This window comes from Callithrix jacchus, chromosome Y (genome assembly GCF_049354715.1).
Source record: "Callithrix jacchus isolate 240 chromosome Y, calJac240_pri, whole genome shotgun sequence".
Classification (NCBI taxonomy): Eukaryota; Metazoa; Chordata; class Mammalia; order Primates; family Cebidae; genus Callithrix; species Callithrix jacchus.
In genome coordinates, this window is record NC_133525.1 from 7,152,139 (window position 1) to 7,174,294 (window position 22,156).

Genomic DNA, 22,156 nt, shown 5'->3' on the forward strand with positions numbered 1-22,156 from the left:
GAATATAGTCAGTTAAGAACTAAGACAAAGAAAATTGTGAAACAAAAAAGAGATAGGTAACCTGTTATGCTCAAGGGAGACTCAATTACAATTAACAGATGATTTCTCAGTAGAAACTCTAGAAGTTAGAAGACAGTAGAATATTCAAATTTTAACGAAAAGAAATCAGATCATACCTGACATCTGAAAGTGGTAAAATAATACTCAAGCAAAAATGTCTATATAAAAGAAAGGTAAAAAATTAATGACTAACTTTTCACTAAGAAAAATGATATTTTGATTAAAAGTATGACAAACTTAACAGTAGACACTCAGTAAATTGAAAAGGTTGAAAATGTACAAGAGTAGCAAACTTTTATATTGTTAAAATAAAGCATTTGATTTTTCAAACAATTTAGTATTATTTAAAGTAGGTTATTTTAAATTGACGGTAAATTTTAGTTTCAAATATAACTCTTTAGTATAAAAGTACAGAATAATATTTTAAAAATTAATGATAATATTAAAATGAGCAAAAAAAGATTTGAAGTACAAAGAAAATAAAATGTAGGAAACAAGCAAATAAAATCCTGATAGTAATATTGTAAGTGTATTTTATTTTAAATGTAAGTTCTTTCATAAAAAGGCACAGATGGTTGAACATGCACGTTTTAAAAAAGAATATATTTATATTATATCTATGTAAGTTCTACTTAGGTGCTAAGACACAAAGGCCAAAAGTGAAATAAAGTCAAGATCTAGAAAAAGCATGACAATGGAATACAGAAGACTACATATCTGTCTCCTCAACTGTAAAATAGGTTCAGTGGCAGAATCAGCATGATGCAAATATCTGCAATTGCCGAGTCTATCTTGAAATTCACAGCTTTCTAAAGAAGACTTTTATACTAAACATCAATTAAATTGTATTAAGTTTAAGCACAGATAAACAGCATTTACTTTTGTTTTGTTAACCACTGCTGAGGAATGCTGCCTTACAAGTACTTCTGGAGAAGTTTGAAAAAGCCATGATAAAAATAAAGAACCCTGCGATTCAAACCTCAGGTGGAATTATGGACTGAATGCTGCTTCTAATGTGGAGGTTCCAAAGGAGGAAGTCATTCCTTCATTTCTGAAAACTTTAACAGGATTTTTCTCCTCATGCTCAAGCAAATTTGGAAGATTTAAGGAACTGGAACATTATATTTTCTAATTTTTTTTTTAATTTCACTTAAGTTGTTAGACATTTGTCAACAAAAACATTCAAAAGTAAACACATATAAATGAAAATTTAAAATTAATTGAGATATTAATCTTAGGTGCCCCCATCAGCACAGACTCAAAACTAAACAAAAAAAAAAAAAAAACAAGAAGAAGTTTAGTAACACTCATTTTCTCTGCACAAAGAGCTTATAGAATAAATTCTATAAATCTAGTCAACCATAGAAGGAGAAAATATGGCTTTCAATATTACAGCATTTAAAAATACAAATGCCATTCATAAATAAGAACAAAATCAAACAGTAAAATAGGAATCCACAGTTCATTGAAGAAAGGTAAAGATAAGTAACTACAAGAAATTTGTCCTGTACAGCCCAAATTGCAAGCTTACTAAAGAATATTTTTTGGGCCAGGCATAGTAGCTCATGCCTCTAATCTCAGTCAATACATTGGGAGGCTGAGACATTCAAACCACAGGATCAAGAGATTGAGACCACCCTGGTCAACATGGTAAAACAACATCTTTATCAATAATGAGCCTTGTGGTAGTGCACCTTTGTAGTTTCAGCTACTTGGGAGGAAGAGGCAGGAGAGTTGAAAAAAATATAGCACACATAGTGAAAAAAGAATTGAAATTATTAAGTCAGGAAGAGAAGAAGTATGTTAAAAATGTTAACACTGTCAAAGAGGTATATAAAAGCATTTTGGAAATTAAAGTGCAAAAGACAAAATATCAGTTTGACTACTAAAAAATGGTCAAGTATGTCACAAATTTGAAAAAAAAAAGCAAAGAAGCTCTGGCAACTTCACTAAATCAAACTCAAAGTAACACACTCAAACTTACAGGATTATTACCACCAATTCCACAGAAATTCAAACTACTATTAGAGAATACTACAAACTCCTCTATGCATCTAAACCAGAAAATCTAGAAGACGTGGATAAATCTTACTCAGGACGAAGTTGCAATTGCGGTGCTGAAGATTTCATGGAAATTGGCTGGTAGATCAGCACATAGAAATAACAGCTTTACAAATGTTTATATTTGAGATTGAAAAAAGGTTTTGTCGATAAAATATCAAGTAAAAAATACATTATAATTTATTTTGTAATTAATGATTATTAAACTTTTTAATAATTATTATAGTTTTTAAAACAAATAAAAAAAATTTGCAGGAAGCAAGATAACTGATTACACATTAATAAGGACTATCAAGGAAAACCAGTGGGTTTATTTTCTAAAAACTCAGCTGCAAGAAGCAGTAGACCAACATGTTCCAATAGATGTAGGAAAAGATTTCAAACAGAAATATTGTGTTAAAACAGTGTTTCCAGGACAGGCGCAATGGCTCACGCCTGTAATCCCCGCAGTTTGAGAGGTCGAGGCAGGTAAATTACGAGGTCAAGAGGACAAGACCATCCTGTCAACATGGTGAAACCCTGACCCTACTAAAAATACAGAAAGTTAGGTGGGATGGTAGCTTGTGCAACCATGTAAGCTGAGCTACTGGGGAGGCTGAGGCAGAAGAATTGCCTGAACCCAGGAGGCAGAAATTGCAGTGAGCGGAGATTGCGCCATAGCACTCCAGCCTGGATAACAAGAAAAAACTCTGTCTCAAAAACAAAAAACGAACAAACTAAAGAAACAAAACACACACACAACAAACAATGCTTCCATTGAAAGTAAGAAAGAAATTATTACATTTTCAAATAATAGATAGAGTTCATTACCAGCACACTACACTTTAAGAAATACTTTTTGAAATACTTCAGGGTAAAATGAACAAAAACATATATAAATTAAAGAAATCAAGTTAAATATAAACACTTTGAAAATTACAGAGAATAAAATAAATTTAAAATCTGTACCATGACACTTTGTTCTCTAGATAATTTAAAACACACACAACACACACACACACACATGCACACACACACACACACACATATATATATACATTTTATTTTCAAAACTGTTACATATTAATTTTTTGACATAAAGTGCATAGAGGTATAATTTTGAGAATGCATAAATTGAAATAATATGAGACAAGCTATACAAAATAAGGCTTTTGTGTGTTATTGAAGGTAAACTAGCATAACTTTAAAAACACAATTTTACAAGGTTCAATGTAATTGTTATAGCAGGCACCGTAGAAAGAGTAACAGGCAGGTAGAGAGCTTACTGCGTTACACCACCGAGTAGGAGCTGTATTTTTAGCCACTCTTACCTGAGACTCTTCAGCCAGATATCCTGGCACTATGAGACCAAATGCATGCTGTTTAAGCAAAAAGTAAGTGTGGAGAGCCTAAGCGATATAACATAGCTGCTACTTCACACAACTTTTAGTACACATGCGGCAACTAAGTGGAAGAAGCTTATGTTTACCCAACACCTAATAAAGAATGGGAGGTAGAAAGAAGTGGCTACATGGAGACTCAACTGATACAGAGTTAGCACAGCAACTGTCTCCATTCTCTCACTTACTTCATGTCTTCCCAGAATTTTAGGTTGAATCTACCGTTAATAGAAGACAAAAAAAAAAAATGAAGACGGAGTATTTAACTCAGTGCAAAAGTTATGACACACAGAATAACACTTGGAATTCAGAGCAGAATCTTGCGATCTGTGGAATATGTATTTGTGACTCTAACAGGTGACAGACTGAAAAACAAAACAAAAGGACATAAACTGGAACAAGTAGAATTTTTCAAATAATGCCATAAATGGAGCTTCCACATCTGCCAACAACAGTATTCTAAGAACTCTTTTAAAATGCCATTCACTGGCAGACATCAAAAACCCAAAAACAGCCAGTGTTTTCGTGGCAGCAAGAACATTAGAAAAGCACTCAAACTGTCTGACCTGAAATATATGGAGATGATCCATTGAACTATCAAGACACGTGCCTCTTAAATACTCTTTGACAGCAAGGAATAAATAAGTACCTCTCAGGGACCCTAGAAGCAGGATTCTGTTGCACCAGATAAGGTGTTCAAGGTGGCAGAAGGGAAGCCCATCAGAGTCTCATCAGATCCTGGTGCACAACAGCCTGGAATAGAAAACAGAACCCAGACACACCCACTAATATATCAGATGCCTGCCTTGGTTACTGCCTCATGGACACAAACTCAACAAACATTGAAGGTGTATTGGTATTAATGGATCTCTTACCAGCCAATGGAACAGCAAATAGGCATACATGTGTTTTAATAGTGAGAAGCTGGAGAAGAAATATTGATGAAGAAAAAGACCAGCCTTCTATCAAGAGGATGTATTTCACTCTAAGGCTAAAAGAAATTGCCAGCAGATAAAAAGGCATTATAGTAAAGAAAGACCTTTGGACAGAATCCAGATGGCTGTGCTGCTGTTACATTCCCAAATATCATGGGTGAAGCCTCTGCCAGAAAAAGGCTGTTTGGTGGGTGAAAGCCGACAGCATAGGAGGCATGTGCAAAAGGCTTGGTCTCTAAGGTGTTTATGATTTCAACTTCCACCCAGAAGCTTAGGATTCAAATTTAAAAGCTTGCCTCATGTAATCCAGTTATGCTGGAGCAATATATGGCCCTTGTATACTGTAATATTAAAGGTAATTGGAACAGGCCAGTGGGAGAGCTTGTCTACTTCCTGTGCCAGTTGGCCGGTGGTTTCCAAGGCTTGTAGACATGAGGAGCATTCTTTGAAAATGCCATCCAGTTGTTTTGAAAATTAAGCATCAGGTCATGGCCATGAGCCCACGTTCTCAGTCAGGACCCACTCTGCTATTTTATCTTCCTCAGACACATACAGCATAAAAGATTTTGCTAAGTCTTGCAGCCCCAGTCTCAGAGCACACATCAGCTATTCTTTTTATTGTGAGAAGGCTCCCTGCCACTCTGAGCTCCACTCAAATGCCTTTAATTCTCCCTAAATGGAATACTTAGGTACCAGCAGGTGACTTTTAACCTGCTTTCTTTCTATTACTATGCTTCCTTGTTTCTGTTAGATAGTAACTTCTAGATAGTGAGTTGGTTGTTGGAAAATGTAGGCCTTTCTTTTACACACTTTGTATTTACAGGTCTTTAGGTATTCGAGTAATAAGTCAATTTTCCTGGCACACTCAGCTCCACTGGGTGCCCCAGTAAAAGTGTATTCACATGCTAAAGCAGCACACAACTGAAGGCCCTTAACACAGGACCTCTGGAGGTCCTGGGCCAACGCTTCTCTGAAGATTGTTGGAGAGTTTCTGAAGCCCTGTGAAAGCCATGTCCAGGTGTGCTGTGTTGTTACACATGATTTTGGATTCTCCCACTGAAAATCAGCTATTGGTTTACAAGGGCTAACCTAATACTGAAGAAAGCATGTTTTCAGTTTAAGCCAGTGAAGCACCTAAGGTTAGCTGGCAACAGATCTAGCAACATATAGGGATTAAACACGTTGGAGTGCAAGATCAAAGTTGCCTGTTTGACCACACAGATATTCTCCACCAGACTATAGTCTTTGGTCCCTGGCATGGGGAAATGCAGGAGAAGTGTATTTTATAGAGACTGGCAAGGAACTATAATGCCAAAAATATTCAGGGTTCTGAGATGGACCTAGATGTTTTCAAAAACATCACTTTGCACTGGCCTGGACAGCTTCAAGAGCTTCCCTTGGTACCGGCATCTGCCTCTCTTCAAGTGGTAGTGCCATCGACTTTACTTTGATGACCACCTAGATTGGTTTCCAGCCAAATCTGTGAGGTGGTCTTCTGCACAGACAAGTGGCCATCACTCTGCTAGTGCAGTGGCTGGCTCTCATTCGGGTTCAGTCAGAAAGAGTCTCCACTCTTCCTCTTGTGAGAGCCATAATAATTGCTGCCTGAGGCAGTAATTGACCTGCAGGCAGCCCTTATCAGCGAACATGATAGTAGCTATCAATTTGCTCAGCAAGTCTCTCCACAAAAGGAGTAGGGGAACTCTGGCATGTACAAGAACTGAGTGTAATCTTTCGGGCTTCCACTAAGCAGGTCAATAGTAGGCACAAATCCTGTTTTTCTAAAACTCCAGTTGTCCCATATATGTCTGCTGCCTTTCTGTACAACGGGGTCACACATTGGGTTAACAAGAAAGGCTTCACCCTGGTGTTGATTAAGAAATTAATGTTCATGCTCACCACCTTCTTTCTGACCATGGGCCCTTTGCTGAATTGAATAATGTGGTTGCAAACTGTCCTAGACATCCTGGCCAACATAACTGGCCAGGCTTCTGACATGGGAGATGAACAAAATAAGAAATGCCATCTACCAGAAAAGACTGCGTTTAGATCACTTATTACGAGCTGAAAGACGGAAGTGTGAAAAATTCAACTTTACTAACAGTTTCCTGCAAATAAATAACCAGGGTCAGGGTAAGGCGGTAAAAATTTGTGAAGTACATGATAAAACTGGTAAATCTATCTTTGCAGGTGTCTAATGGTTTGACTCTGAATCAATGTTTTGAAATTTGTTTCCTGCAATGGGAGGACACAAGACTTTTGTGATAATGTGTCACTTATAGTAGGAGCATGCATGTTGCTTCCCTTCTTAATGCCCTTGGTTCTTCAAGTGGTTAATAAGAAGCTATCACTGTTGCGTTTTAAAAATCAAAGAAACTGACAGACAAACAAACAAGAAACATCAACTCAGTTCTATTACATGAACTAGTAGCACCATGCCTCGCAAGAAAACCCTGACAGTGCGGCTGAGGTGAGAGTTAAAACTTTCTCTAGAAAATGGTATAAAAAATTCTCAAATGGGGACATTTCACCTGTCTCCACCTTTTTCCTCCCCTTACTTCTGGATGGCCAGAAGGGTTAAGAATTATTAAAATAGCAAAGAGAATAAACCTGTTGTCAGGCAGCTTGCTGACACCAATGACTGGGCCATAATAAGGTCCAAGGACTGAAAAGGTGACTCTTTTTTCAGTTTCCAGCATGTCTGCTATAAATACCTTTGAAAGATTTGGAAATGGATGTTATCATTACCGACTGGAGCCCATCTTTGGGTTACATTCCCCATGTTTACATGACCCAGACCACATTCTTGAAGTACCTCTGCCAACTAATGAAAGGAAAGCAAATTACACTGCCAGGGTTTACCCGTGCTGCAATCTTGCATGTTTTTCCCATGTTCCCAAATGTTAAAATGCAATTACAAAGTAGAATCCATTTCTTCTCAATATCCATCAATCCTAATACAGGGTGACTCTCTGAGGTCAATGATTCTTATCTCTCGAAAGACAGAAAGTTATACAGCTGTGCAGAAAAGCAAAACTGTAAAATATGTGGGTTAAAGTATGTAAAAGAAGGGAGTTGAGAAAAGGTTGGTACTCTACTTCTTATGGGACGATTTTTCTTTGATAGTGTCTGAGCTATGACCTCTTTTGTAAGTTCTCTCTGGGTGACGATGGGAGAACACTGCTAAACAACCTAAAGACAGAGCCCAACCTCAAAGCTGTGTGCAAAGAGCACTGTATAATAAGCTTATTTGCATTAGATGAAAATTATAAGCTTCGAGTTAATGAGTTTCTCTCACTTTATATAGCATTAGACAGAAATGAAACAAATAAAGATACTTCCACAGTAAAAGACAGTAATGTTTATTTCTGAAAGATTATTTAAAAAATTAATCCTTTACCACAAAACCCTGCAGCAGAGCACTTCGCCCCATACATGCAACCACCGTACATAGGGCAGATGCATTCCTCCTCTTACTTTTGGTAGTGTCCTATTCTGTCTATGGAACAGCTTTCCTTTTATCACCACTTTGCTTTCTTAAGTAACTTGGATTTGCTCTGTGGATTTCTTTCTTGGGAAAGAAAAGAAAAGCTACACATCAAAAAACTTGAATATTTCTACCTAAAGGAATCCATGATTCACTAATAATGTACAGAAAATTTTACTTTAGAAAAATAAAGGTTTATTTATGTTAATTGAGTAATAACTAGACAGATTTAAAACTTAATAATTATCTTATTATAAATTCTAACCATATGATCAGTTTGAAAGAATCATCACGAGTGAAATATGTTAGAAATTCTTATTCTGACACATACCTATGTCTTTTTAATTTGGAATTTTGTGTCTCTGAAGTGTTTGTGCCACTATAAAGTAAAAGGCAATATCTCAGATGTTATTTGGGTGAGGGGAGCAGAGACTGACACTTATCTCAATCGACTCTTCATTCTAGGATATAAAAATAAGAAAAAGAAACATTATCACAAATATTCATGTTACTTAAACTGAATAAAGCACCATGCTCACCTTAATTCTAGTAGTGATAACAATTTGAGCTCTAAAGGAAAATTAAGTGCTCACCAGTCTGCTTTGAAATTTCGGCTCGTGTCTGTATAAAATAATAATATTTGAGCAAAAAAGATGTTTTATTTTTTATTCTAAATCTACAGGATTTAACAGTTTCTTCATAATATTAAATAAAAAGCTTAGATTTTTAATTCTAATTTTATTTAATTCTAAATCTACAGGGTTCAACAGTTTCTTCATAATATTAAATAAAAAGCTTTTCAATTTTCCTTTCAAGTCTTAGCTCTTATTGAAATTACCTTGGGCACTGAAGATGAATTAGGGCATTTTCAGGTAATTATATATTGTGCTAAGTGCTGTTCTTGTGTCCTAGGCAGACAGACTGGTTATTTAAACTCATCAATTTTTGGTTGAAGATACTTTAACATTGATTCTATCACTTCTCCTGTGCTCCAGATTTTCTTCAGCATTTCACATTCTCTCTCATTGGCCTTTTCCAACTTCATCTTAATATTACAGCACACAAGGGACTTACACTTTTCCAGTATATCAGAATTACAGGAGACAAGCCTCTTAATTTGAATCATTACATCTCAGGTGAAAGTTGATGTCAAGAACACCTGAGAGACCAGGCCTTTGGCAGATGCCTCCCGTGATGTCAGCTTTCTTCCACCAATCAACATTTCATTGGCTGATGCTCCACCCATAATTTTTGAAAATGTAACAGTAGCATAGCCATCTGGACTCTGTCCAGAGATCATATATGGGGTTTGAAACCAAGCCTTTTATTATCCCAAACCAAGTCACCAGGAGGTAGTATGGATGCACCTAGCCCAATGGCTGGGCCATTGACAGATACGACAATAAGTTTTTTAAAATAAATGAAAACATTCACAAAGCTCTTAATGGTATCCACCATTTCAGTGCTCATTCTGTTTCTGTCATTTTTAAAATTCTTCACAATGTACCCAAAATCAAGACCAGAGTGAAAGACACTGCCAGCGGTGCTGAACTACACAAGCTTGCTGTCATCCACAGAGGCCCTTTCCAGAGCATTCATGATTTATTTAATAACTTTTGTGTTTAGTGCATTTTTCTCTGTTGATATAGTGGATAGCAATATGTGGATGAATCCCTCGTCTTTCTTGACTACAATGTCTCTGTATCTGTTGGCACTTTTTTTTTACCTTATGGTAAAATACATTCTCTTGATAATAACCTGGTCTTTTCTATCATGAATAATTTCTTTTTTCCAGCTTTCACACTTGGAACAGACGTATGACTGTTTTTTGTTTCATTAGCTGTTTAAGGGTTTATAAATACCACAATACTTTCGTTGTTATCTCACTCTGTGGCCATGGAAGCAGTAACTGAGTCAAACATCTGCGACACTGGTGGTTGTGTGTGGGTCCTGTTTTCTATTTCATCCTGTTCTGTGTCAGGATCTGCTGAAGTTCTGATGGGTTTCTCTGCTGCCGTCTTAAACACCACTTTGTCCTTCTGAACCGGTGCAACAGGATCTCGTTTCTCAGGTTTCAAAACGGCACTCACTGTGTTCTGGTCGTTAAATAAACTCTGAGGTACAAGTGTCTTGATAGTTGAATTTATGTGCTCCAAATGTTTTGGGTCAGTTAGAAGTGCAGCAGTGTTTATTCTAATATCCTGTCTGGCAGCAAACAACTGTTTTTTTTTTTTTTTGGTTTTGTGGTAATTGCCAGTCGATGGCCTTTAGGAGATTTATTAGAGAAGCTGGACATGGAAGTTCTGTAAGTTCGTTTCCTGACATTGTTTCAAGAATTCGATCTTGTTCTGATTCATGTCGATTTTTGTTGCTTTTGCATCTGTCTTCTGTTAAAGTCACAAATACATTTTTTACAGTTTGTGAGGTTCTGCTCTGTTTCCCAAGTGTCATCCTGTTTGTCATAACCTTTCCACAGGACCAAATATTTTGTTTTCCCATTTCTATGTTGTCTTTTGTCAATAATAGCTTTAACCTCAAATTTCTGGGTAGCCACGAAGAGAAGGACAGAATTGAGACTGTTGATCTTTTAAGCTTTTTTCAGTTGTGTCTCTTCATAGCCACTTCTTTCTGCCTCCAGTGCTTCACCAGGTGCTATGCATAGATGAGCCTCTTCTACTTCATGGACACTGCTGTAGTAAAAGGTGCATGAAGAAGCAGTCAAAGAGCCTAAGCCTCTTCACAATTAATCTTTGCTGGGACAGCTTGGAATTTGTCTTATGATGCCAAGAAAGCTGGCTAGGTAGCTTTAGGTAAGATTAGCTAAATTCAGAGCTTTGACTCTTATATAGTGCACAAAGCATCCTACATGCCTTTGACTCTCTTTTGTGGTTGGCTTGGTAATTATATTGAGCGTTCTAAAGTTATAACATTTTAAACGTCATGCTACCTTACCTGCAACAGCATGGAAATCCATAGTTTATATATTGGTCCTTCTTATTGTTGTTATTCATTTCTCAAAATTATATCTGTAATTATTGTATGTCAAAAACCCATACAAAATTTTAGTGATAACTTTTAATTAAATATATTGCTTTTTCAAATTATGTGTAGAACAGATTGTGGAGCTACACATTGTTACCTTTTTATATTATATAATTGTTTATCTATTTGTCTTTATTATAATTTTTATTTCCTTATACTGTTATTCAGTGTCTTTTTTTTTTACCCTAAAGTGCCCTATAATGCATTTCTTAAAAAGCCATCTAATAGAAAAAAGCCCCAGACTTTATCTGGAAATATCACGTTTTCTTTCTCACGTTTGATTGGCAATTTTTGCACAAAATTTTCCATTTGAAAGTTTTTCTTACATCATTTGAAATGTGCTAGTCTGCTGCTTTGTGATCTCTGAGTTTTCAGAGAGAAAAATTATTGATTATATTTCAGAGGTGTTTGTACATAACTAGTCATTTATTTTTCTGCTTTCAAGTTTCTCTTTGTTTTACTTTTAAATGGCTAAATTATTATGTAAGTGTATGTGTGTGTCTTTGAGTTTATCACATTGGAAATTTGTTGAGTGTTGGGATGTATAATTATGTTTCCACGTTTGTGACATTTTTGACCACTGCTTTTTAAATACTATTTCTGATATTTTGTCTTATTTTTGGAACCTCCAAAATGTGTAATTATGGCCACTTGATGACTTCCCAGAGGTTACTAGGCAGTGTTCACATATCTTCAACCCTTCTTTTTTTTCCTGACATAATAATTTCAATTAAATGTTCTTAAGGTTTGCTGATATTTTGGTCTTCCCTTTACTAATGCCTACTTTTAATTTTCTATAGCAAATTTTTATTTCAGTTGTTTTACGTTTCTCTCTATGATGGTTAAGTCAATAAAATAATATCACACTATTAATAATTATTTTAGTCATCAACTTTCTGTGCTTCTTTAGGTTATTCTGTTATATTTTTATGAACATTAATTTCAAAAATTATTTTTCAGTTAACCTGCCATTTGAGCGTTGTAGGAGAACCTTGTGTATGAAGTTATTTATTGTTCCTGGAATTAGCGGCAGTTTTTTTTTCACTTCATATTCTGTAATTTCATTAATGATTAACGAGTGAATTAAATTTTAAAACTGCAGCACTGTTTACAATAGCAAAGACCTGGAATCAACCCAAATGCCCACTGATAATAGACTGGATTGGGAAAATGTGGCACATATACACCATGGAATATTATGCAGCAATCAGAAATGATGAGTTTGTGTCATTTGTAGGGACATGGATGAATCTGGAGAACATCAACCTCAGCAAACTGACACAAGAACAGAAATTGAAACACCGCATATTCTCACTCATAGGCGGGTGATGAAAAATGAGAACACACGGACACAGAAAGGGGAGTACTAAACACTGAGGTCTATAGGGGGAAAAGGGGAGGGCCAGTGGGAGGGGGAGGTGGGGAGGGATAGCCTGGGGAGAAATGCCAAACGTGGGTGAAGGGGAAAAGGAAAGCAAAGCACACTGCCATGTGCATACCTACGCAACTGTCTTGCATGCTCTGCTCATGTACCCCAAAACCTAAAATCCAATAAAATATTTTAAAAAATTAAAAAAGCAAATTTTTTAATGCTGATACCTTGAAAATCAGAATTTATTTTTTCTCATTGCTTGAAAGGGTTTTGTTTAGTCATCATGTCGGCTCTATCTGTATGGAAAATCAGTCGTACCAAATTTATTTTGGGTCTTTTTTAATCCTGCACAGTTCTGGGGTACATGGCCTCATCATAACAATTTATATATACTATAAAGCATATGTATTTTTAAAAATATTTTTGTCTACCAATGTCTAAATTCTTAAACGGAAATAATGAGAAAATTAAAAAAAAATAGAAAAAATGTGTCCTGGCTCTTTAAATTTTATTCTGAATGTTGCTTTAACAGGAGGAGGGAAAGTCTTCACAGGGTATAGGAATGAAACAATGACTATTTACCTCTGTCAGCACCTCTGTTATAAAAAGTACCATTCAGAGCATAAGTCATTTTGAGAGTTTTAAGGCACAGTGTTTTTTGATTTTCTGACTCTTGCCAGCTGTTTCACAAGGTTTTCCAATTAGCATGCCACAGAGACGGTTAATAACAAATGAATAGCTATTGTTGATCTGTTCCATAAAATTGATAACGTTTAATTTTATTGCTATGGTAATTTCCTTTTGAAGTTGTAAACTTTCAGATGTATTCTAAAATCCCAAAAAATTGCCTCATATTAATTTTTCACTGGATCTATTGTTGACTTGAAGAGCCACACATAGAATAGTCTCTACTCCATTGTCATGCCTTTTTCAAAATTGGTATTATTTTACTTTTGGACCCTGAGTAATTTCACCTAAAATAAAACTAGCATAGTAATTATATAAATGAATCATTCTTCTAATGCATTTTCACCTCTTTGTGCCTTTTTCTGCAGGAGCACATGTTTAAAGAAATTAAAAGTATAACATTATAACAAGTATAAAATCATTATGCTAATATTTACTTTCTTGTCTTCCATGATGATCATCTTATTTGATCCTTACTTTCTCTTTTTTTTATTTAAAAATAATTGGTTATGTACTTAACACAACATGGTACTGGTAGGAAAACAGAGATTAGAAAATTGCAACAGGACAGATACCTCAGAAAGAATGCCTCACAGCTAGAACCATCTGATCTTTGAGATACCAGACAAAAACAGGCAACGAGAATAGAATTCCATATTTATTACACGGTGTTAAAATACTGGTTAGGCCGGGTGCGGTAGCTCATGCCTGTTGTCCTAGTACTTTGGGAGGCAGAAACGGGTGGATCAGAGGGTCAAGAGATCAAGACCATTCTGGTCAACAGAGTGACACCCTTCTCTACTAAAATTACAGAATATTTGCTTGACATGGTGGCCTGTTTCTGTAATTCTAGCTACTCAGAAGGCTGAAGCAAAAGAATTGCCTGAACCCGGAAGAGAGAGGTTGCGGTGAGCGAAGATCATGCCATTGCACACTAGCCTGAGCAACAGGAGTAAAGCTCCGTCAAAAATAAATAAATAAATAAATAAAATAAAAAGGCTGGTTAGCCATACTTAGGAAGCGAAAACAGAATCGCTTACTTACAAATTATACAAAAAAAAAAAAAACTCTAGATGGATTAAAAATTAATCACGAGGCCTAAGACTATACAAACCATTGACAAAAACCTGGAAAATATTATTCAGTACCGAGGCATGGTCAAGGACTTTATGCTCAAACACGAGAAGCAATGGAAACAAATAGACAATTGAGACCTAATTAAACACAAAAGTTTTTGCACAGCAAAAGAAAACATCAATAGTGTGAACTGCCAACAAAAAAATGTGAATATAATTTTGTAATCTACCCCTCTGATAAGAAACATATATCCAGAATCTACAGAGAACTTAAGCAAATTTACAAGATAAAAACAATCACCGGTATAAGAAAAGTGGACCAAAAATATATTCAGACATTTTTTTAAAAAAACACTTTTATGCAGTCAACAACCTTGTAAATAAAAAAAATCTTATCATTACTGGTCAGTGAAGTAATGCAAATCCAAACCATATTGAGATACCACCTCACTTCTGGTAGTATGTCGAAAATTAAAAACATGAAGAGACAAGAAATGGTAAATAAGATATGGAGACTTAGGAATGCCATTACAATGTCTGTGCGAGTGTAAATTAATTTCACCACTGAAGAAGACAGTGAGGCAATTCGTCAAGATTCCAAAAATAGAAATACAATTTGATCTAAAAATACCATTACTGGGTTTATACACAAAGGTATATAAATCATTTTATTGTAAAGACACATGCACACATATATTAATTGTAGCAATGTTTACAAGAGAAAAAATTTGGAACCAATCCAAATGCCCATTAGTGATAGACGAAATAAAGACAGCGTTAAACATATATATCATGGAATACTATGTTACCATCAAAAAAATGATTTCAGGTTTCTTGCTGGGATATGGATAAAACTGGAAATCATGATTCTCAGCAAACAGACACAACACTGCGTATGCTCACTCATAAGTGAGTATTCAACACTAAGAACATATCAACACTCGGAGAGGTGTATGGCACACTGTGGCCTGCGGGTTTATAAAGTTAGAAAAGAAACAGGAGTGTGGGGATTTGGAAGAGATAGCAAGGGGAATATTACCTAATGCAGATGATAGGGTGAGGGATGCAGAAATCAACCACCATACCATGTGAATTAGTAACCATAGAAACAGCAAAACTTGGGCCTGAAATTTTCTGAACACAGAATAACCTGAAAAGAACTCACAGGTACTTTCACTAATAAACTTTTGGCCATCTTACCTATTCAGTTTCCCTCATTGTTTAAGTGAGAATCAAGGCATAAAGTGGGCATAGAAGTGACATAGTTTAAAAACTGGGATTATGTCAGATTCCAGGTAGAAGAAAGCAACCAGCAAAGACTCCACATCATGGACCAGAATTGAGTAGCAGCTTCTTTTGACCACAACCCTTGCCCCTGAACCCTGACTCATTACCTAAATTTATGTCTATTTTGGAGAATGGAAGGCACAATCTTAGAAGAAGACACACAAAACCTTGCCATGTAAACACAAACCAAGCTGTCATTTTGGTGTTTATTTCTAGTGTTTTGTCTGTTTTTTTTTTTTTTTTTTTTTTTGTATTCCTGCTACATTGCAGTGATTTCTGAGCATTCTCCCTTCACTCTATAATATTCCTTTGGTAAGGAGGATTTTGTAAAGGGAAAAAAAGTGCATGCTGATCAGCTGTGGACCTGGGTACACATGGGGCTGACCCATATCTTGTTAGGCCCTCATAGTATGTGCACATTGGCTTTTTATTTTCATCTACCTATGACATCTACATCTCTCTTGAAACTACCAGTGCCTACTTATATGTAGGTCTCCCATTACCCAAGTGTGTAATTCTAGACAAATTTGTGAAACCTCTTACTTGCAGAATAGGGATCCTGATAGAAACTACCATCGGGACTCCTGCTGAGGTTAAGTGGAAGTGGTTAACAAATGCCTAAATGAGCACTCTGAGCATTCATGGAATATTAATTTTTCATTATTAACTGTTGCCTAATTGTCTTCTAGCACTGATCATCATATTCACTTACCTACACTCTTCTTGATAATTTTTGTTTCTATTTTCAGAACTGGAGAAATATACTTCATTGAAAGTCACCATAAATAACCTGCTAAGGTTGTTTAGATTTTCAATAAGTCTTTACTAAGGCCTCAAGGGCCAGGCCAATCATAGAGTAACGTCAGCCTTTGCAGCCTCAGGAACAATAATAAAGTCCATTTAGTTATTGATATTCAGCGGTCTACAATTTCTAGTTTTCAAGCTGAAACAAGATTGGCTTTTTTCTCCCCCAGGACCCCACAGATTCAGCCTGAGAGAGCCTCAACCTATTAAAGGTGGTGTCATCTCTGTCTTTCACAGGGTGTCCTGAAAGATGCTTACATAAACCCGTATGGGTCTGCCTAGAAATCTGCCACACTCACTCATTTCCCTAACCCTGGCTTCTGCCTTCTACCTGTTGACCATCTTGTTCTAAAATGTGGCCATTCCACTTCACTGACTCCTGAGTCTACATTTTGTGAGGTACACTCATAGACATCTCAAGACCTTGAAAAAAAATTTTTCAGCATACACTGAAGAGGTGAGGAGGGTCGTGATGAACACACACCCATTGTTGAGTTAAACACCACAGACATAACATAAAGGAAAAAAAACTAATTTGAAACAGACAAAATCAATGACGAAAACTGAAACTCTGTTTTTCAGAATTTTGGAGTGGTGACACAGTCATGAGGGAAGACCCTTGCCAGGGTCATGTCCCTCCCAGAAAGACAGAGTTAGATCTCACTAACCTTCACAGACTGAAGTTGATAACTCAGGATTTGTATTTTTTTGGCCACGCTGGTTGTGATCTGGTCTCCTCCAGAAGGCAGTGGCCTATGGGGTCCTGAAAAGTCTCAGGAAGCACCTGCCACATAGTCCCCAATTCATCCAGGGGAGCTTAGAAGGAGTGTGGTCCTCTATGGATGACGATCTTCCTGTGGCTCCCAAATGTTATGTTCAAGCGAGTTAGAAAAAAAGCACCACACTCTGAGATTTAATTAGGAGTCATATATTGCTGGCAATCGAGAGGTGGCTCACATTCTACAATCTCTCAGCCCCGACAAAGGGGTGTGATTTGCTTTTATATCTACTGTAGTAAAGTGGGGAGGGCTATTCTCACTGAAGCAAAACTTTACAGAAGCAGAACAAGCAATTAAAAGAGCAAGTTGGTAACCAGAAAGCTGTAGGTTTCTATAGTTGTTGGTTACCAAAGCATAAGTATTCACAATATGTAAGGGACTTGCCAAGCAGAATGCGGTTGCAATGGCTACAAGTTCTGGTTACAGCGTGATCCAACTGTTCTTCCAAAGGAGAGAACTGCAGGAAGGGAGAGGCTAGACAACCTGTCTGATTTGCATCATTGGATTTTTAACTATAAGAACGTGTGGGCACAGAGAGGTGAACATAACACTCTGGGGTCTTTTGTAGGGTGAGGGCATAGGGGAGGTAAGTGAGAAGTAAGGAGGTACAGTGAGGAGTGGGGAGGTTGGGAAGGTTTACCTCTGAAGAAAATATCTGATGTAGGTAACAGCAGGAGATGAAGATAGAAAAAAACCATGCCATGTATGAATCTGTGTAACCATCCTGCAAGATCTGCACATGTACCCCAGAACGTAAAGTACAATTACAAATAAAAACAGGTTTTGCATCTTATAAGTAGGAAGCCCTCAGACAAAACAAATCCAATTAACATCTCCTCATAATTTTATATAATTATTCATCAGTGTATGTAAGCTCTTAGTATTTAATTTACCATTGGAGGTCTAACTGATCAGGCAGTCAATATCTATCCAAGATATTCCAGAGTGAGTATATTTGTACTTGCTCAGTTTCAATGAATAAACCTCCTCAAAGTGCATTCTCTACATGGCAGAGGAATGCAACTTTAAAAGTACAGGCTATTTTGGAGCTACCAGTAAAATCATATACATAAAATAAATATATCTGGGAATTGCAAATTTTTTTTCTACTGGGAAGTAAATCTTGGTTTCCAAAATACTGACACATGGTAAGACTGTTCAGCATTACTTAAGGATGCACATATGTTGCAATAAAAGTGTGAAGCCAGCTTTTCATTAGTAATAGCTGTTAGGGTAAATGCAAATTTTCACGTGTTCGGTTCTGCTAGAGAATTTGTATGAAAATAATGTTTTAGGTCAATGAAAATTATAGGCCAGTCCTAAAACATAACTGTTTGGATTCAGTGTTGCAGAAGCCCCATAGGTTACAATTTAGTGTTAATAGCACATGAGTTATACAAAGTCTCTTCTTGCCAGGTTTTTTAAAGATGATGAAAATGGGCGGGTTCCAAGGACTTGCTGAAGTTTAATATTTCTGGTCAAAAACTGCTCAGTCACTTGTTCATGGACTATAAGCAATTTATTCCCCTTTAGGGGTCATGGTTCTACCGATACAGCATCTTGAGATGGGCACATGATGGTAGGGTAGAAATAACAACAGTGGCCTTTTTTAGAAAGAGGTCTGCAGAGTGACCACTGTTGGGCTACTGGATCCCATCCCCATAGCTTAACAGGGATGTTCATGATGAGAGATTGTATGAATGAATTTCTTGCTTCTGGATAACAGCACATCAGGAGGGATGTGCTCTAATTTGTTATATGTGCTTCTCCAATGCCAACCATTTTTCGTTCCTAAGTGACATGAGGCCACGTCATCAGCCAGTTTTGAGGACTGATAATTGAAATATTCACTCCTGTGTCCAGAAAGTCAGTCAGATTTTTATTTTCAATTTTTAAGGTAACCATGGGTCTCTGATGAATGATTACTTGATTCCAATAAACTCCTGTGGCCCCTGTGATTCAAAAACTTCCCTTGCCCCTTATTTTTTCTTCGGCATTAGGAAAGCAGTATGGTAAGATCAGTAACCTATCTATCTTTGACCCAGAAGTAAGAATATACAATGTATTTACATTCCATCAGCACAAACACTTCACCTTGATAATCACTATCAATAACCTCTGTGAGCTCCTTAATTCCTTTTCTGGATAGGGTAGACCATCCTGGGCTTAATTCCACTGCTAACATAGAAAGCAGCTCGCAGATTCTGCTCGTGACTCTTTTGGGTTTTTTTTCTTCTTTTAACACTAATTCACGTGGGCAGAGTAATTCTAGCCCTGCGATCCCAGTGGTGGCTGCTCTTCAAGAGAGAACTGTGGGCTGTCTCTCTGGCTGAGGAAAGCTGTTAGCATGGGCCCCAATTTGAAACAGTGCTCAAGGTTGGCCCCTCATAAATTTTTCTGTCTGATTACCTATGATTTTACCATTTTTATTATATTTGAATCACAATTGGTTTGCCAATGCCTTTCCTTTTTACGTCAAAGACATACTGAAAAAGGTCTCTGTTGTCTGTTTGAGATGTAGTCTCCCTCTGTATCCCAGGCCAGAGGACAGAGGTTCAAACTCAGCTCACGAAAACCTTCACCTCCCAGGTCCTTTTCAAAGAAGTTCTTCTTCCTTAATTTCCTGAGTAGCTGGAATAACATTCACACATCATCGTGCCCAACATTTCTTGAAACTTTGTTCATTCCTTTTTGCGTGTTTTTCTCTGATCTTGGTTTCTCATTTTATTTCTTTGAGTTGATCTTCGACTTCAGATATTATTTCTTCTGCTTGGTCAATTCGGGTATTGAAACTTGTGCATGCTTCACGAAGTTTTCGTATTGTGTTTTTCAGCTCCTTTAATTCATTCATATTCCTTTCTAAGTTATCCATTCTTTTTATTATTTTCTCAAATCCTTTTTCATATCTTTTTTCAAGGTTCTTAGTTTCTTTGCATTGATTTAATACATGTTCTTTTAGCTCACACAAGTTTCTCATTATCCACCTTCTTAAGTATAATTCCATCATTTCATTACAGTCATTCTCCGTCCAGCTTTGTTCCCTTGCTGGTGAGGAGTTGTGGTCCTTTCTAGGAGGCGAGGTGTTCTGGTTTTGGGTGTTTTCCTCGTTTTTGCGCTGGTTTCTTCCCATCTTTGTGGATTTATCCACTTGTCCTCTGCGTAGTTGCTGACTTTTCAATTGGGTCTTGGAGTGGACACCCAGATTGTTGGTGATGAAGTATTTTTGTTACTTGGTGTTCCTTCTACAAGTCTAGTTCCTTCGCTGTATGACTGCTGAGGTCCACTCCAGGCCCTGCTTGTCTGGGCTGCACCTATAGCAACTGCGGAACAGCGAGGGATGCTACCAGTTTCTTTTTATGCTATCTTTGTCCCAGGATGATGCCTGGCAAATATTAGTCTTTTGGATATAGAGGGGTCAGAGAGCTGCTTGAGGAGACAGTTTGTACTTTATAGGAGCTCAATTGCTGAGCTGTGAGCTCTGTTGTTCATTCAGGGCTATTAGGCTGCTATGTTTGATTCTGCTGCAACAGAGCTCATTAAAAAAAACTTTTTTTCTCGAATGCTTTGTCTTGGGGGGTTGAGACTTTAATTTTGGATGTCCGTTGAGGTGTCCTGCCCAGCTAGGAGGCAGTCTGGTCACTATTTGCCTGCAGAGGCTCCGCCCTGTTGTTGTGAGGTTCACCCTGTTACTGCAGACTCTGCTCTTCTGCTGCGGTCTCTGCTATGGGCTACACCCTGTGGCCAAGTCTCTCTGTTGTAGCGGGTTGCCTCGGCAATTGCAGGCTGCGTCATCAGTGGGTGTGTATCTCAGTAGGGGTGGGTTGCCTCGGTAATGGTGGACGCTCCTCCCCCACGGAGCATCTCAGGGACAATTTCCACAGGGATCGTTTGGAATCGCCGTTTTGTTCGTCCCACTGAGCTATCCCAAACGCTGTGTCCCTGCAATCCCCTGGGCTGGCCCACTGTCCAAGTCCCGTTCAGTCTCAAGTTTCGCCCTCTCAAGTCTCAGGTTGCCTGTTCAAAGGGGAACCCGGACAATCGTGCCCTGTGGGGAGCGCTGGGTAGGGCCAGCCACCGCCACCCCGGCTGCCAGCTTCACCATGCAAAACCTCTGCCTGGCGTCCCGTGTCTTCTTTATACTTGGAAATTTCCCCATTCTGTGGGCAAAAAGATCAGTCTGAAAATGCAGCTCCGACTCACCTCTCCTCGGATTGACCGAGAGCTTCAATCCTGGGTTGTTCTCACAGCACCATCTTGAGTCCTCCGAAATAAACTATTTTTGATAAAATACCAAGTTTAAAAATACATAATAATTTATTTTGTAATTAATGATTGTTAGACATCTTAATAATTATTAGAGTTTTTAAAAAAATTTAAAAATTGCAAAAGCAACATAAGTGAATACACATTAACAAGGACTATCATAAAAACACCCCAGCGGGTTTATTATCTAAAAACTAGGCTTCCCAAAAGCAGTAGACCAAATGTTCCATGAGATGTAAGAAGAAAATTTCAAATAGAAACATTGGGTTAAAACAATATTTTTGGGCCAGACGAGGTGGCTCATGCCCTTAATACCAGCAGTTTGGGAAGCCAAGGCAGGTGAATAACGAGGTCAAGTGATCGAGACCATCCTGGTCAACATGGTGAGACCCTGTCACTACTAAAAATACAAAAAGTTAGCTGGGCATGGGAGCTTACGTCTGTAAGCCCAGCTACTGGAAAGGCTGAGGCAGGAGAACTGTCTGAACCCAGAAGGCTAGGGTTGCGGTGAGCCGAGTTTATGCCATTGCACTCCAGCCTGGATAACAAGAGTGAAACTCCATCTTAAAAACAAAAAACAAACAAACAAACAAACAAAACTGAAACAAACGCACATAAAAATGCTTTCATTAAAAGTGAACAAGAGATTACTACATTTTCAAATAATAGATACAGTTTATTACCAGCACGCTACACTTTAAAAAATACTTTGTGAGATACTTCAGGGTAAAATGAACAAACACAAAACAGGATATAAATTAAAGAAATCAAGTTAAATATAAACACTTTGACAATTAAAATGAATTAAATTTTAAATGTGTACCATTACAGTTTGTTCTCTAGATAATTTAACACACACACACACACAAATAAATTTTTTTCAAAACTGTTACTAATTTAGTTTTGACATACAGTGCATAGAGT

At 37.3% G+C, this 22,156-nt stretch overlaps 1 pseudogene; it reads right to left on the minus strand.

The window, feature by feature from the left end:
• Positions 1-9,098: 9,098 nt before the first annotated feature.
• Positions 9,099-15,294, minus strand: LOC118150945 (testis-specific chromodomain protein Y 1-like; annotated as a pseudogene).
• Positions 15,295-22,156: the final 6,862 nt, after the last annotated feature.